The 14,611-nt window shown below is 45.4% G+C and overlaps 1 protein-coding gene across 7 annotated transcripts in view; it reads left to right on the top strand.

The window, feature by feature from the left end:
- Positions 1 to 14,611, top strand: part of PTPRS (protein tyrosine phosphatase receptor type S) — a 252,215-nt gene that overhangs the window by 53,729 nt on the left and 183,875 nt on the right. The gene's annotated exons all lie outside the window — the stretch shown is intronic.

The following is a 14,611-nucleotide window of genomic DNA, read 5'->3' as shown; positions in this document are numbered from 1 at the left end:
GTGCAGGATAAATAGAAACCCCCTTTCCCCTCTGCCCCCCATCCGAGATGTTCCCATGAGCTGCCCCCCACCCCCAGTCCACCAGGAACCCTAGGGCTTCTCCCCTGGCTGTGCGCTAGATTAGACCCAGAGCAGATTCTACTTGTTACTTTACGTTCTGGTGGCTGAGTTTAAAACATCAGTCCAGAGTTTCCTTTTTAAGGGAATAATTCCCTTCTCCGGCTTGGGAACATCCAGAGCCAGTTACAGTTCAGAGAGCTTCCCTTGGGCTGCTCGTTAATCCGTCTCTTGCCTTCTTTAATTTTATGGTTGATCCTGCCTGTCTCTGTGTGTGTGTGTTTTTCTCTCTCTCTTTTAAACTGGAGATGAAGGGTTTTTTTCACCCCCATTTATTTGCTGTGGGTTGATTGTGTTTCAGTAAAGATCCCCCTCCTCCCCCCACGTCTGTAAATACCCCTCGGTCTGTGTCTGGCACATTGCATCTGGTATCAAAATATAAGGTTTAAAAATAAAGTTAAAGAATCCTTCTTGAGCCAGCTGCTCCCAGACTTTAGGGGAAAGGTGGATTTGTTTTGTGTGGGGTCAGACTGGGAACTGGCTTGCTGCTGCTTGCAGATTTCAGTGGCATCCAAATTATAACAGAGATTTCACTTTTTTCCTCCTTTTTTGTCTTAGGGCTTTGGGGGATCGATGATGTTGTTTAATTGAAAGGGGGGGGGATTCTGTGCAGTGAAGATTAATTGTGTAGGTCAGCATTATTTTGAAATCATTAAAGGCACATTGATTCTCCCCCAACCCCGCCACCTTTAAATCTGCCCAATCGTTTACTGGTGCGTTCATTTGCAAAACAAGGGACAAATAAATGACAAACTGTGTCCAGCTTCCCCAGTTTGTGCAAAACTCCTCTCTTCCCTTTATAAAAGTGTACCAAGGACGGGCTTCCTCTGTTTAAAAATAGACATTTTCCAAATCATCCTTTTTATTACTTATTTTTCCAATCCCTCCAGCTCCTCCGTGAGATTTCCTCTTTTTTTTCTGAACAAAGGGCGGGCTAGATGAAGGCGATACACAGCTAACACATGCATAGCACTGGGATTTGATTGATACCATCTCTTTTATGTACGGGGCTAATGTGCATATTTACAAGGTCTAATTTTTGTACAGTTTCTGTATTCTGCTGCAATAAAATGTAACCGTTTTTTTGCTGCTTTTAGAGCTTCTTGGATGCATTTACATCTATTACACCACTATTTCCATTGCAAAAATGTAATCCTTTTTTTCGACCAAGAGGTAGAATAGACTAAAACCCTTCACTTTAGAAATGTGAAGTTGAACGGGAGCAGCTTTGTTGGAAACTTTCAGAGAGAAGTGGCCATTTTCCATCCCTTTATGATTTATATCTTCTCTCTCCTCTCCTCTCCTCCCTCCCGCCTCGAAACCCCCTGGAGTTCCCACTCCGGCAAGGATTAATACCCTTCTGTTAGAGGGAACTTTTCACAGCAAAACTCCAACTGGAATTCTCAGCAGCTGGGCCGTTAAAGTGTTCCTCTAACTTAAATTTAAATTTATATCGTTCGCTGTCTGAGAACTCTCCTGCAGTTAAGGGGGAAAATGTAAAGATTAAGCAGATCGTTACTATTTATGAAAAGCGGTTTCAAACATTAACATTATGGTACTTTTTAAAAAAAAGAATTCTCTAGACTGTACTTTGCCAAGTAACGTCTGTGCTTACTTTCCTTTTCTCTTCTGAAAATACCAGCTAGAAGCAGGCAAATCACAAATTCAGCTGCACTGAGATCACCACACGTGCTAGAGAATAAAATCCCTAATAATATCATAGTAGCATGCTAAAAAAGAGACTTTCCCTAAATAGCCCACCACCTGCATTGTGTGATCTTGCTTCTTTTGTAACTGGTTTAATGTACATCAGGCATGCTTTCGTCCACCCACTTACAATCAGTTATGCAGTCTGTGAAGGTGCTTGTCAGTTCCAGAATTTTACGAGGTGGATATTTATAACTGATGCTGTTTGGTTTGTTCCAGAGGAGGAGTGGGGGGGAAATATTTACTGAACAGATAATTTCTTGTTTAAAATGTGTCTTCCTGATTGTTTTTTCTTTAGATTCATTTTAGTATAGGATACCTAGTATTTGTGCATTTAAAATAGACCTTACATGTGTTGGGCGTTAGTGCGTAGGTCTCTGGGGGAGGTGAATGGGGTTCTGTTTACACAGCAGTGGTTCAGGTTAAATCCTTGCTGGATTGAACTTTGATGTAGCAGAAACTGCGCAGAGGATCACTATTTTGAGGGTGTCTCTTCCCTTTCTCCTGTCTATTCCCCTCAGGAATAAAATCAGTTCCCCTCACAATTCTTTCATATTGACCATCCAGGAATGGCAAGGAACTTTTACAAATATTAATGAACATATCTTTGTCAGGTAGGAAATGTGTCATTATCCCCATTTTACAGACAGGCAAACTGAGACACAGAACAATGAAGTTACTTGCTTGAGATCATACTGCCAGACGGAGGTAGAAATGAATCAGGGAGTCCCTATTCCCAGGCCCTTTCTGTAACCACTAGACAGCCTCCTTTCACAGTAGAGACACAAGGCAATGATTGTTGTAGTAGTTAATAGGGTTGCCAACTTTCCAGTTGAACAAAACTGAACACCCTAGCCCCGCCCCTTCCCTGAGGCCCCGCCCCCGCTCACTACATTTTCCCCTCCCTCAGTGGCTTGCTTTCCCCCACCCTCACTCATTTTCACTGGACTAGGGCAGGGAGTTGGGGTGAGGGCTCTAACTGGGGGTGTGGGCTCCAGGGTGGGGTTCGGGGTGTGGGAGGGGGCTCCAGGCTGGGGCAGGGAGTTGGGGTACAGGAGGGGGTGAGGGCTCTGTGGTGGGGCTGGGGATGAGGGGCTTGGGGTGCAGGAGGGTTAGAGTGCAGGAGGGGGTGAGAGGTTTGGGGTGCAGGAGGAGGCTCCAGGCTGGGGAGTGGGGCCGAGAGATTTGGAGTGCGGGAGGGGGGCTGCAGGTTGAAGCAGGGGGTTGGGGTGCAGGGGGGGGTGAGGGCTCTGGGGTGGGGCCAGGGATCAGGGGTTAAGGGTGTGGAAGGGTCCAGGTCCAGCGAGCAGGTCCAGGTCCAGGTCCGGGGCTAAGAGGCTCCACACGCCGCCCTCGCCCATAGCCCACCCTCCGCCCCCCATTGGCCAGTTCCCAGACAGTGGGAGTGTGGAGCCGGGGCGTGGGCAGCGCGTGGAACCCCATGGTCCCTCTGCCTAGGAGCCAGACCTGCTGGGCACTTCCAGGGCGCAGCGCGGTGGCAGGACAGGTAGGGACTAGCCTGCCTTAGCACCACCAACCGGACTTTCAACGGCCCGGTCAGTGGTGTTGACCAGAGCCTTCAGGGTCCCTTTTCGACCGGGTGTTCTGGTCGAAAACTGGACACCTGGTCACCCTAGTAGTTAAGTCTATTTACCCTCAGACCAGAGAAGACGGTATTTTGCATTCATGTGGGGAAAGAAGTGCCTCATTTTGGGTGTTGCAAAACTCAGAAGAGACTCTTGGAGGGTTCAGAGTGGGGATGGTTAAATACAGTTGGAGTTGCCTGCTCATTTCCTGGAAAGGCGATAGTTGCATTATATACATAAATCCCTCCTTATCAGATTGATATGTTATCCTGTTTCTTAACCTCAGTCCTGGAGAGTTCCAATCCTCTCCTCTTCCCAGTCTGTTTGGTGGAGGCCATTCCAGAATTCTGCCTATAGTTACCTCTTCTCCCTATGGTATGACTATTTAGTTTAGAAATGTCACAATAATAACCTGGGAAACTGAGACCTATCTTAGGGTAGGATCAGAGCATCAGAACTGTCCCTGCCCCAAAGGCAGTGTGCTATATAATAGCAAAGAGTATGGTTATGGATAGACCACAGATACGGATTCGGGAATAGGGTTATGTTTCTGGCTCTGCCACTGGCTTGCTGGGTGACCTTGGGCAAGTCACTTACTCTTTCAGTGCCTCCGTTTCTCTATCTGTTAAATGGGGATGATGTTGCTTGCCTTCTTTGTAAAGTGCTTTGAGGTCTGATGGAAAGCACCGTATGAGAGCTAGGTATTATAAAAGAGCCAAGATGAAAGGTGGGCACAGAAGGATAAAGTGACTAGCTGAAGCTCGCAGCAGGTTGGTGGCAGGGTCAGGTATAGAACCCAGGTCTTCTGATTTCTAGTCCAGTGTTTCTGGCATCTTGCCTCTGTCTGTAGAGTGAGTGCAGGCCAGCCAGCTGCAGTGCATCTTGTCCATGCTACCTTGCCATCCAAAGAACTCCCCTGTAGCATAAAGGTAGAAAATTCGAGCTGCATAGCCAGTCAGGTCTTCGCGCTTCTGCTGAGACAGCCAAAGAGGGTGCCAAGTGCAAGAATGGGGTTTTTGTGTGTGTGTTTGACACCTGTCCATTAGGAGCTAGACTGAAGCCATCCGTGCATGTCACGTTGGTCTTTGTATAGCCATCACGTCGTAGCTGTTATTCACTTTAGGGTGGATTTTAACCAGTGGCCTAGAGATGAAAGGCTCTATCATTACCTGCTTCCCCTGTGCCCCTGTATCTGAAGAGATTTTGTACACACCAGGTACGTTTTATTTCTGCTCAGGGCTTTGCTGTTGGACTGAGCAGAGAGATTGCACCAGGTCCTTTGGCAGCAAGCGAGTGTAATCTTGTTACATTTGAATTTATTTCATGCTGCGTTTGTGGGTGTGAAAAATGAACTGGTAAAATTAGGGGCTCTGGAGAGTGTAAGACATTGTGTTTGTTCAAATGCTGACTGTAGGAAAACATCTGTCAAAAGCTCTCTTTGAAGGAGTAGCTGCCCTTCCAGAAGTATTTTGTAGGAGTAATAATAACTGTTTCAATATATGAAACCTTCTGAATCAAGAGGCACCGGGGAGATGTTACAGCAGTAAATGCAGCCTGGCTGATGTAGGTATGGAGATGTATCAAACAGAACCATACAATACCATTATTTTCACTAAGCCCATACATCCTGTGACATTTGCATGGTGACTCACTTCTTAGCTTGGTACAAGCTCACTTGCTGGGACAGGTATGAACACTCATGGCAAGGAGGCTTGCAGGAAGACTATTCGGAACTGACTTTTTATTTACAAAGCTCTTCAGGCATGCTTATGCGGGGCGCATGAGTTTCCTTGCGTGCTGATTGGTGTTCCCATTACTATGGTAATGGGAGCATTTAAAAACCAAGGGCCGGATTCTGCAACCTTGACATGCAGGAATAGCCCGTACTCAAATAAGTCACACAAATTAGGGTTTCAGGATCAGTGCCTGAGTCTGTAGGGTGACTTCCCTCCTGTTTCTGATCTGTTAAATGTCCTTAACTGTCTGACCTGATGGGCTGTTTGCTGCTCTGTAACTGTAGCCAAAGAATCCAATCCAGCCCCTGTTTTGATCATTTTTCAATAGTTCATTTGGGTTTAATGCCTCTCTTGCAATTGATTCTCTATTACAAACAGATTTTCTGATAATGGCGCCGGTGCCATTCTGATGGGACCATTAGTATAATAGCAACGAGTATTGTTACGGAATCAGGATATGGAATTTATATAGAATCATTATACTGACAGAAGTCATACCATAAATAAAACGGTGCTGTAACACAAGCACTAAACCCACATGTAATGGAGAAAACGACAGTCCACGCTTCCCCCGAGCCTGGCACTTTGAGATTTCATCGTCGAATGGTGAGAGAGGATTTTCATGTATGGCCACTGCCCCTGGGGAGTGGAAAGGTATTCCCCACTACCAATACAGGGCTAATGAAGATCTCCTTTTTCCAGGGATCTGTTCCAGTACGGTTGTGATGCTGTTGGAAGTGGGAGGGGAAAGCACTTGCCATGTGACGTGTTGCCCATACAAATCAGGGAAACCGTCACTGGAGCCTTTTCAAAACCCAGCCTTGGAGATTGTTACAAATAACGAGTGGTATAAATGGGCTGTCGCTTTTCTCCCGCAGGGCATTCAGTTTTGCTCTTGGGCTGGCCGTGTAGCCCCGTAATGTTCCAGGACTAATTTGAGACGGGACTTCTGTACACATGCTCGTCTTGGGTTGTGTGCAAACAATATACATCTGCATCGCTCCTCCGGCCTTTGTGCTGTGAGTGGGGGAGAAAGCCAGCAATTACATTTGTGGGATTCTCAGAATGGGGGTGGGGCGATTAAACCTCCCAGAAGTCTTAACATTGCAGGCATGATAAACATATGCTGCCCTGATACAGCAAACGAGAATGTAAAAGACTACTCCGCCCCCCCCCCCCCCCAAAAATTGAGTGAAGGGGAGAGTGAAAATTGTTGTGTTGGGGGAAATTATTACATGTTGTGTGTGGGGGGAATTTTCCTTTCACTTCCCTCCCTACAAATAAATCCCTGGAGAAAGACGTGGCTGGCCAGTCTTCAGGCTGTGTTTTTTGTTTTTTAAGTATAGATAATCCAGATGGCTAATCTGTAGCCTGGTTTGGCTAGCAAGACCCTCTTGGGGAGGGTACAGGAGGATTCTGGGAAGCAGTGCTTGCAACAGCAGTGTTTAAACAAAGTTACTGCTAAGGCTGTTTCATGTGGACAGAGCGTAGATGTCTTGGTCTTTTTTTAAATTCCTTTTTAAATGGTGATGGTGACTCCTGCCTTCTGTCCGTCCCATTCCCCCCCCCCCCCCCTTGGGCTGGGCTATTTTAGCAAAGAGTAAAACAGGGGACACTCTCTCAGATGTGGTTTTGGTTTTGTTGGCGTGTCCTCTGGCGAGAGAGACAGCCCCTTTATGGCAAGACCATACATCTTGCTGAGATCGGCTAGGGTATTTTAGCTGGGGGGTTGGGTGTAGAGGGAAGGTTAGTTGGTTGGACAGTAATTTGCTGACAGCCGGGTCTGGTGTGTGCTTTGAATTTCTCTTGCCAGAGGCCCCAGTTGGGATAGGGAAGGTGGAGGGGGTTACTTTTTTTTTTTTTTTTTTTTTTTTTTTTTTATAGCTCGCTCACTCTCCCTTTGTCAGTGAACATCTGGTGCCAGGGTTGTGGTGGCTGGAGGGGGGGCGGGGTGGCCTTTGACTCTAGAGAATTTGATGGAGTGGGGCAGTTTGGGAGGTGGGGGGGAGGGGGAAAGTGAGGGCAGTACTTCGGGGCTACTTGCAGGTAGAAAGAATGCTGGGATTCAGCTTTTATATTCACTGTGAAGGAGAGGGAAGGGAGAAAGAAAAAGCAAAAACTTCCCAAGAAGTGAGTCTCTCTTTCCTTCCCCCCCCACCGCTTAAAAAAAATCACTTTTTTCACTGTGTGCATAGGAGGTGGGGGGCCATCAAAACAAATCTGTTGCCAATTCCCTCCTCTTCTGGCTGCTTCTCCCCACCGGCTCAGGCTTGGAACCAGCCCTTTGTAATCTCAGTTAGTTCTCCCCAGTTTTAGGACTTGTTCCTTCATTTGCTCCATGCAGCCGAGCGCGCTCCGGATTCAGTAACCTTCTCCCTTCCCCGAGATGAGCTCAAATTAAAACTTCATCCTCTTACTTAAATAAGAAAGAAGAAAGCCTCCAAATCTCCTGTCATCTGATCTGGGTAGTTTTGTGCATCATCTTCCCTTCGGCTAACAGATGGACCGGGGATTCCAGACAGGGAAACAGCCCGACTTCAAGCAGGAGGGGGTGAATGGATGCTAGGTTCCTACTGCTCCTAGTTCCTTTGGTAGAGGAGTGGGTGAGCAGATCTTTTGTTTCAGAGCCTTCCCCCAAGGGCAGATCTTTCAGTCCACTTTCTCCTCTCCCTCCTGTTCAGTGATTTCGGGTTGGGGTGGGAGACTTGCACCAAGTCCCTGGCAATAAAAGTGGAATCTCCCATTTCTTTGCTTTTAACCCCTTCCACTAGAAACACCCCCCACCCCTCAACCCACCATTATGGTCTGTGTGTGCAAAGGGGAATGTTTATGTAGCAGTGGGAGCTACTTAAAATGGGGCCTCTAAGAAGAGTCTTGGTGAAATCCAATATCCTGCCACCACTCTCAGTGGTAGGCTCAACCCTTTGTGTAAAAAAACTGCTTGTAAGATGTAATGTCTATTCGACCTGCCTTTTGCAAACTCTACCCATGGGGAGTTAAGCTCTCTGAGGTGCTGTTGGGACTTTGATTCATGGGTTTTTTTGGGGGGGGAATATATATCATAGCCTGAAATCATACACCCCCAGAAAGCATTGATCATGTTCTGAAAGGCAGATGTTTACTTTATACAGTGAAACATACCCAGCTGTACTCTGCATTCTTCCTCTCTACCTGCTGTGTGTGATAAAGACCCCAAAAAGGAGGTGGACAAATTAGTCATGATGGAAACTTAAAATGCTTTGGGAGTCTTTCCCATTCGTGTAACTAGTTCTTTCTGTAAGACCAGCTTCATTATTGTTTCTGCTGGGGAAAAAAATTCCAATAATAATTTTTTTTGGGTGGGGAGGGGGACAGTGACAACAGGGTATGAAATTTGTACAGGAAACAGGGACTAAAACGAATGATGTATCTCAAAATATCAGAGGGGGAGCCGTGTTAGTCTGGGTCTGTAAAAAGCAACAGAGTCCTGTGGCACCTTTAAGACTAACAGATGTATTGGAGCATAAGTGAATACCCACTTCGTCAGATGCATGTGAGACGTATCTCAAAATGTGAGGGACAGTTGAGAGGCATGTGTTGTACAAGGGTAATTGTACTACACGGTGATGCCAGCAGCTGAAATTTGCATTTGTGATTGTATAGTGAATAAGGTACTATGCATATTAAAGATTGTTTTCACTCATTTTTTAAAAAGTGAGGTTTTTAGTAGAGCTGGTCAAAATTTTTAATTCACAACTTTAAATGACCTTTTCTGAAACAGAGCTACTTTCATGAGAAGCTTTTAGTTTATTTAATTTTTGTTTTGTTTTTAATTTTAAACCAAAATGTTTAAATCTGTGAGGTTTTGTTTGCTCATTTGGGGGAGGGGGGTTCTCCCTCTTTTTGCTACTGAATGAAACGGAATGGATGATGTCTGGATTATTTTACTTTTTTTTCTTTTTTCCTTTTGCCACTTAAACATTTTAGACTTTCTCTATTGGAGAATTGCAAAGAATTCTAGAATACGTGTTAGTTATAGAATAACAGAAAGAGAAACAAAAATCTGTAATTCTGACATCCTGTATATTTTTAAAATGTTGGCAAAGGTTTGAAATGTTAGGGTAGCAAAGGGAAAAATTAAAAAAGTGGGGTTAATTTATTTGAGCTCAATGACCAAAAAAGAGGATAAAAACAAAAATAAAAAAATGGTTTTCGTTATACAAGATTCACAGTGAAACAACTTAGAAAATTTGATTATTTTGAGTTTTTTTTTATTATTTTAGTAACCAGCTCTAATTACCTTGTGTGTAGGAAAGGTGTGGTCATGGAACCTGAGCAGAGTCAGACTAGGGCAGGCGCTGTTGGTAACACTAGGATGGACTACCCTATGCTGCATTGTTCATATGCTTTAACTCTGCACTGGAGGGTCCTCCACTGTGTGGGAGGGGAGTTCATTCTCCAAAACCCATTCAGTCTTTGGGCTTAGCTGATACTGCTGATGATGGCTTGAGTTTTTTCCCCACCTCGTTAGGAATGGCTCTGAAGCCACCAATTCATTGCATGTAGGCCACCAAACAGCTATCTCATGGGAATGACTTGTTGCCACGGAATGGATTTGAACTGGTGTCTTGGGCCCTGAATGGTGCAAGGTGCCTGAGAACCAGAACTCCCTTGATTCCCAGTGAAGACAGGGCTCAGTCCTTGGCAGAATTGAGCCCCTCCTGCTTCAGGGTTTCACATAAGCATTAGCTGTTTGGAGTCAGGAAGAAACTCCCCTATGGACAGACCATTCCAACAGGGTTTCTTGCCCCTTTTTGTGAAGCCTCTTCCCCCTGCCTTGTGGAGAAAGGCTTCTGGACCATTTGTCAGATCTGGCCTGGTATGTTCGATGGGTGTAGTACCAGGCTCTCCGTGAGGGAGGACTCGTATTGCATCGCCACTAGCCCATTTCTTTGTTTACAGAAAGAGGAGCGTGGCTAGATGAGTGTGCCAGTGCGAATCCCTGAATGGGCACAGAGCCATAGAGCCAAACTACTTGTGTGGATTGAAATGCTTATTTCATAAGAGGTGCCTGAGCTATGTACCAATATGGATTGTATGGGCTAGAAATCAGAAGTTCTCAAACTGTGGGTCGGAACCCCGTTTTAATGGGGTCGCTAGGGATGGTGTTAGACTTGCTGGGGCCCAGGGCCGAAGCCTGAACCCCACCACTTCCACCCTGGGCAGCGGGGCTCAGGTTACAGGCCCCCTGCCTGGAGCTGAAGTCGCACAGGTTGGTGGGCTCGAGCTTTGCCTCTTCCCCCTCGTCTGGGGTGGTGGAGCTCAGACCGGCTCCGGCGTTGGGCCCCGCTCCTAGGTGTAGTCATTTTTGTTGTCAGAAGGGGGTCGCGGTGCAATGAAGTTTGAGAACGGCTGGAGATTGTGCATCATGCACAGTTGTGGGCAAGAGGTGGTGTGTAAACTGCACCCCCCAAAGGAGTAGCTCCAGGAGCTATTGACTCTGAGGGCATGTCTACGCTGCAGTTAAAAACCCATGGCTAGCCCTTGTCAGCTGATGCAGGCTCGCGGGACTCTGGCTAGGGGCTGTTTAATTGGGGTGTAGATGCTCAGGCTGCAAGCTGTGGGACCCTCTCCCCTTGCAGGGTCCTAGATCCGGGCCTCCAGCCTGGCCCGAATGTCTACCCCGCAATTAAACAGCCCCGAGTCAGCTGGTGCAGGCCAGCCGCGGGTTTTCAGCTGCAGCATAGGCGTCCCCTGAGACACAATTCCCTCCCTGCTCCCTCCTCGCTCCAGCAGTGTAGTAACTTGCTATTGGTGCAGGGTTCAGTGGGAGTGAGGTGCCTAAATACCTTTGCAGATCTGAGACATTTTAGGTACTTTTGAAAAAATTACCCTTGATGTCATTGAACATTGGGCTTCTAAGTCACCTAAGGCAACATTTTCAAATGCACCCATGTATCTAAACTAGAGCTGGTTGGGAATGTGTGTGTGTGTGTGTGTGTGTGTGTTTGTGAAATTGCTAATTCATTGAAACATCTCAATTTGGAAAAGTATCCGGTCCAATGAAAACCTTATTGGAAGGTTTCTCAGGTGACGGTCCAGGCTGGAATTTCTGGTAGGGAAGTAGAGAGAGAGAAACCCACCCCAGAACAGGCAGTGGCCCAGTTCCGGGCAGAGCAGGGACTTGAACCTGGGACTCCCAGATGTAGAAAGAAGACAAATGTCAAAACTTCACTTTTTTTTTCTAAATGAAATTCTTGTTTCCTGGCCAGCCCTAGTCTCAACCTCCTAAGCTACTTTGGAAGTCTCAGCCCATACGATTCTACTGAAAGGCACAAAACATGGATTCCAGTGCCTCCCGCTTTCTGAAAGTCCTCTGTTGTAGATGTGTGTGGTTCTCATGGCAGCCGCCTTCTGGAATATGTATATGTTTTATTTGTGTTTGAAGAGCTTCGGAGTGCTGCCTGACATTCTAGATTCAAGTGTCTTTTAAATGTAGCGGTCATAGGCATTCTTGAAAAAAATCAGGCTAAACAAAACAAAGTATCCTCAGAGTGTGTAGATATCACCCTGTAATGTAGAAGAGGACTTGACCCTCCCCCCTCCCGAGAGTTCTTAAATTAGTTCTTTATGACTAATTTCACTGTGTTTTGATAATGAGGACTATAGCAATTAAAACATGCCTGTAGTTTCTGCAGACGAATGGGAGATTGACTGCTCTCTCCCTGTTATGAAGTACGGTTCTGTAGCTGGCCGAATAAAATTCTCAGTTCAATATATTCCTGTAATGCACTAAAGTTTATGGAGCATTGAACAAACTTTTTTTTTTTTTTTTTTTAGTGTTTGATAGTTTACAGTACCAGCAAACAGCAAGGTAAGAACCCAAGCGTCGCACTGTGGCATCAGGTTATTTTCACTACACCAAACACACCACACTGGTATCTTCAGTTTATCTTGGGTGTATTTTTAATACACAGCTGAACATCACAAATGTGTCCTTAAAAGCTAGAAGGCACATTGGGAGTGGCTGAATTTTTGAGAATTTATTCGGCGAGGTACTTGCACGTGTCTCTAGATTTAAGCATGTGAGTAATCTCCGTGACTTCAGTGGGGGCTAGTCACCTGCTTAAGCACTATACTGACCTGGGGTGCCAGTAAAACCCCATCTGAAACCCTAGGTCCGTGCTTGTGTTGGCTAGTCCATCTTGCGGCTGTATTGCTGATTTTAGCCTGCGAGCTTGAACAGAGCTAGTTGTGAGTATGTTAACCTGAGCTGGCAAGAACCCCTCCAGCTGCAGTGCGGCCTTAAGGTGAAGTCAATGGGGATTTTGCCGTGGACTTCCGTGGGGCCACGATTATATCCTTACTGCACAAATTGAGACTTCCTTGGAGACTGCCTCTCTCCCCCATGCTGTTCTGCCACAGTTGAGTTAAGCAGATGAGTTCAGCCTGGAACATAAACATGAGACTGCTGGCTGTTCTGTGTGAGGGCCCCCCTAGCTTTGGGGTTTGCTCTGGACTTGGGACTGAAACAGCCTGGATCTGACGTGCTTCAGGGAATGTTGCAAGGTCTCAACATCATCTCCCCACAGCGTTTGAAAATGAGGGGTGATGGGGATTGTAAATGTAGAGAAGGGGGGAAATTTGTGCTAGGTTGTCTTAATTTAAACCTCCAAGTGTAGCAGTTTGTCAAGGGTGCCTAGACTGTGTGTCTATCCCTTGTATACAGTCAAAATAAATAGGTGCAGAAACTCAATAGAGCCACAATAATGCATCACAAAATGTGCTTTATTCATTTATTTTAGGTTTAAGTATATGATGATATTATTTCAGGGTTAATGTATTTTGTGTGTGTGTGTGTGTGTGTGTGTGTGTAAATCGCAAATATTCTTAAAAAATGAAACCTTAGTTGAACTGAGACCTCACTGTGACATACGCTATCCTATCTTGGCTGACAAGTGGAAGGGCGTATCTTTTGTGCGGATTATGAAGTGTACAGATTGTTGAGGTTCAGCTATTATAAGGGGTTTGGTATGTGGTTCAGGATGTGAATTTCATCATGCCGTGTGCATTCACTCTCAGTTTGCTTTTGAAATTTCCTGTGGAGCAGGAGACAGCATAAAATGTCTTATTAATGTTGATGTGATCTGTCATCAGCGCTAACCAGTGATTTGGTATATGACCGTGGCGTGTTAGCAAATTTGAAGCAGAAATAATCTGACTTTATATTATTAAAAACAAAACCAATATGCAGCAATGTAATACGAGGAAATTCCATTTTGAGGTTCTAACGGCAAACCTTTCTTGCTCCCTTCTCATGATGAATATAATTGCCAAATCGCTTTGATGGTTTGATGGAATTATGGCCTTGTATTACACGATGGATAATCAATCACAATAGAGTGTGTTTACCCTTTTGCTGTAGCACGTGTATGAAACAGATACATTATGGCGTGAAACATTCTTTAATGCCGGTATTCTCATTCAGTGGTGTATGTGATTTCGGGCTCTGATAGCTGCGTGAACCTGACCTCACCTTGTAGACTTTAGAATCTTGCAGGTTTTGGAAGCTGCTTAATAACTTGCTGCTTCTATTTCGCACCCAGGAGCATTTGCGCGTAAATATGCAGTACGCGTGTTTGTATAAATATCACAATAAAATCGCAGCAGCCGCGAAATGAAAGCTGCCAACCCCAGAGCGCTTCATAAGCATTAGCTAAGGCTTGTGGATAGAATTTTTGCCTCACTAGTCAAGGTTAGAGTTTAAGCATTTGATACTTGATAGTAGGTTCCCAGCCTCATTTGGTGCACAAGTTATTTCATTTTTAGTCAATGGGTCTAGAGTAATTCCTTGTTTAATTGCTGGAGGCTTTGCGGTGACATTTTCTTACACTGGAATTCAGCCTAAGAGGGGGTTTTAATGGTTTCTGGATTTAAAAAAAAAAAAATCTTCCTAGTGGTGTCAATTATAATAAACTGTATCTGGCATATATCGTTTTTTTAATAGGCTGAATTGGAATTTGCGGGAAACGATCTGATTTCTTATAGCAAAAGACAAGGATCTAGAGTATGTGTTTCTGTGGTCTCTTAACATTTTTTCCAACCCTCATTGTTTTCCTAATTACGCTGCAGGATTTTTGCACAATTCGTTTAAAGGGTTTGATGAGGTTAAGCGTTGCTTATTCAAATGGCATCCTCGGTTTTGCTGTCTCCTGTATGAACAGAAACCCTCCACTTTCTCTTATCTGTGTAGCAAAACCTTTCAAATCCTTATGAAGGAGGAATAAAGTGGATTAGACTTTTGGCTTTCTGCCGAGGGTCTATACCCTCTGCCTAAACTGCAAGAATGGTCCTCTCCCCACCCCCACCCCCCAACCGCGTCTCTTTGTCGTATTATTCTCTGGGTGGGGTTTAGTTTTGGACTAACGGGATTCTTTCCCGGGCAGGCAGATGGATCTCCTGGTTCCTTTCCCCTGGAGAATCCCC

The sequence above is a fragment of the Malaclemys terrapin genome, chromosome 24 (assembly GCF_027887155.1).
Source record: "Malaclemys terrapin pileata isolate rMalTer1 chromosome 24, rMalTer1.hap1, whole genome shotgun sequence".
In the NCBI taxonomy this organism is placed as follows: domain Eukaryota; kingdom Metazoa; phylum Chordata; order Testudines; family Emydidae; genus Malaclemys; species Malaclemys terrapin.
This window is presented reverse-complemented; position numbering and strand designations above follow the sequence as displayed.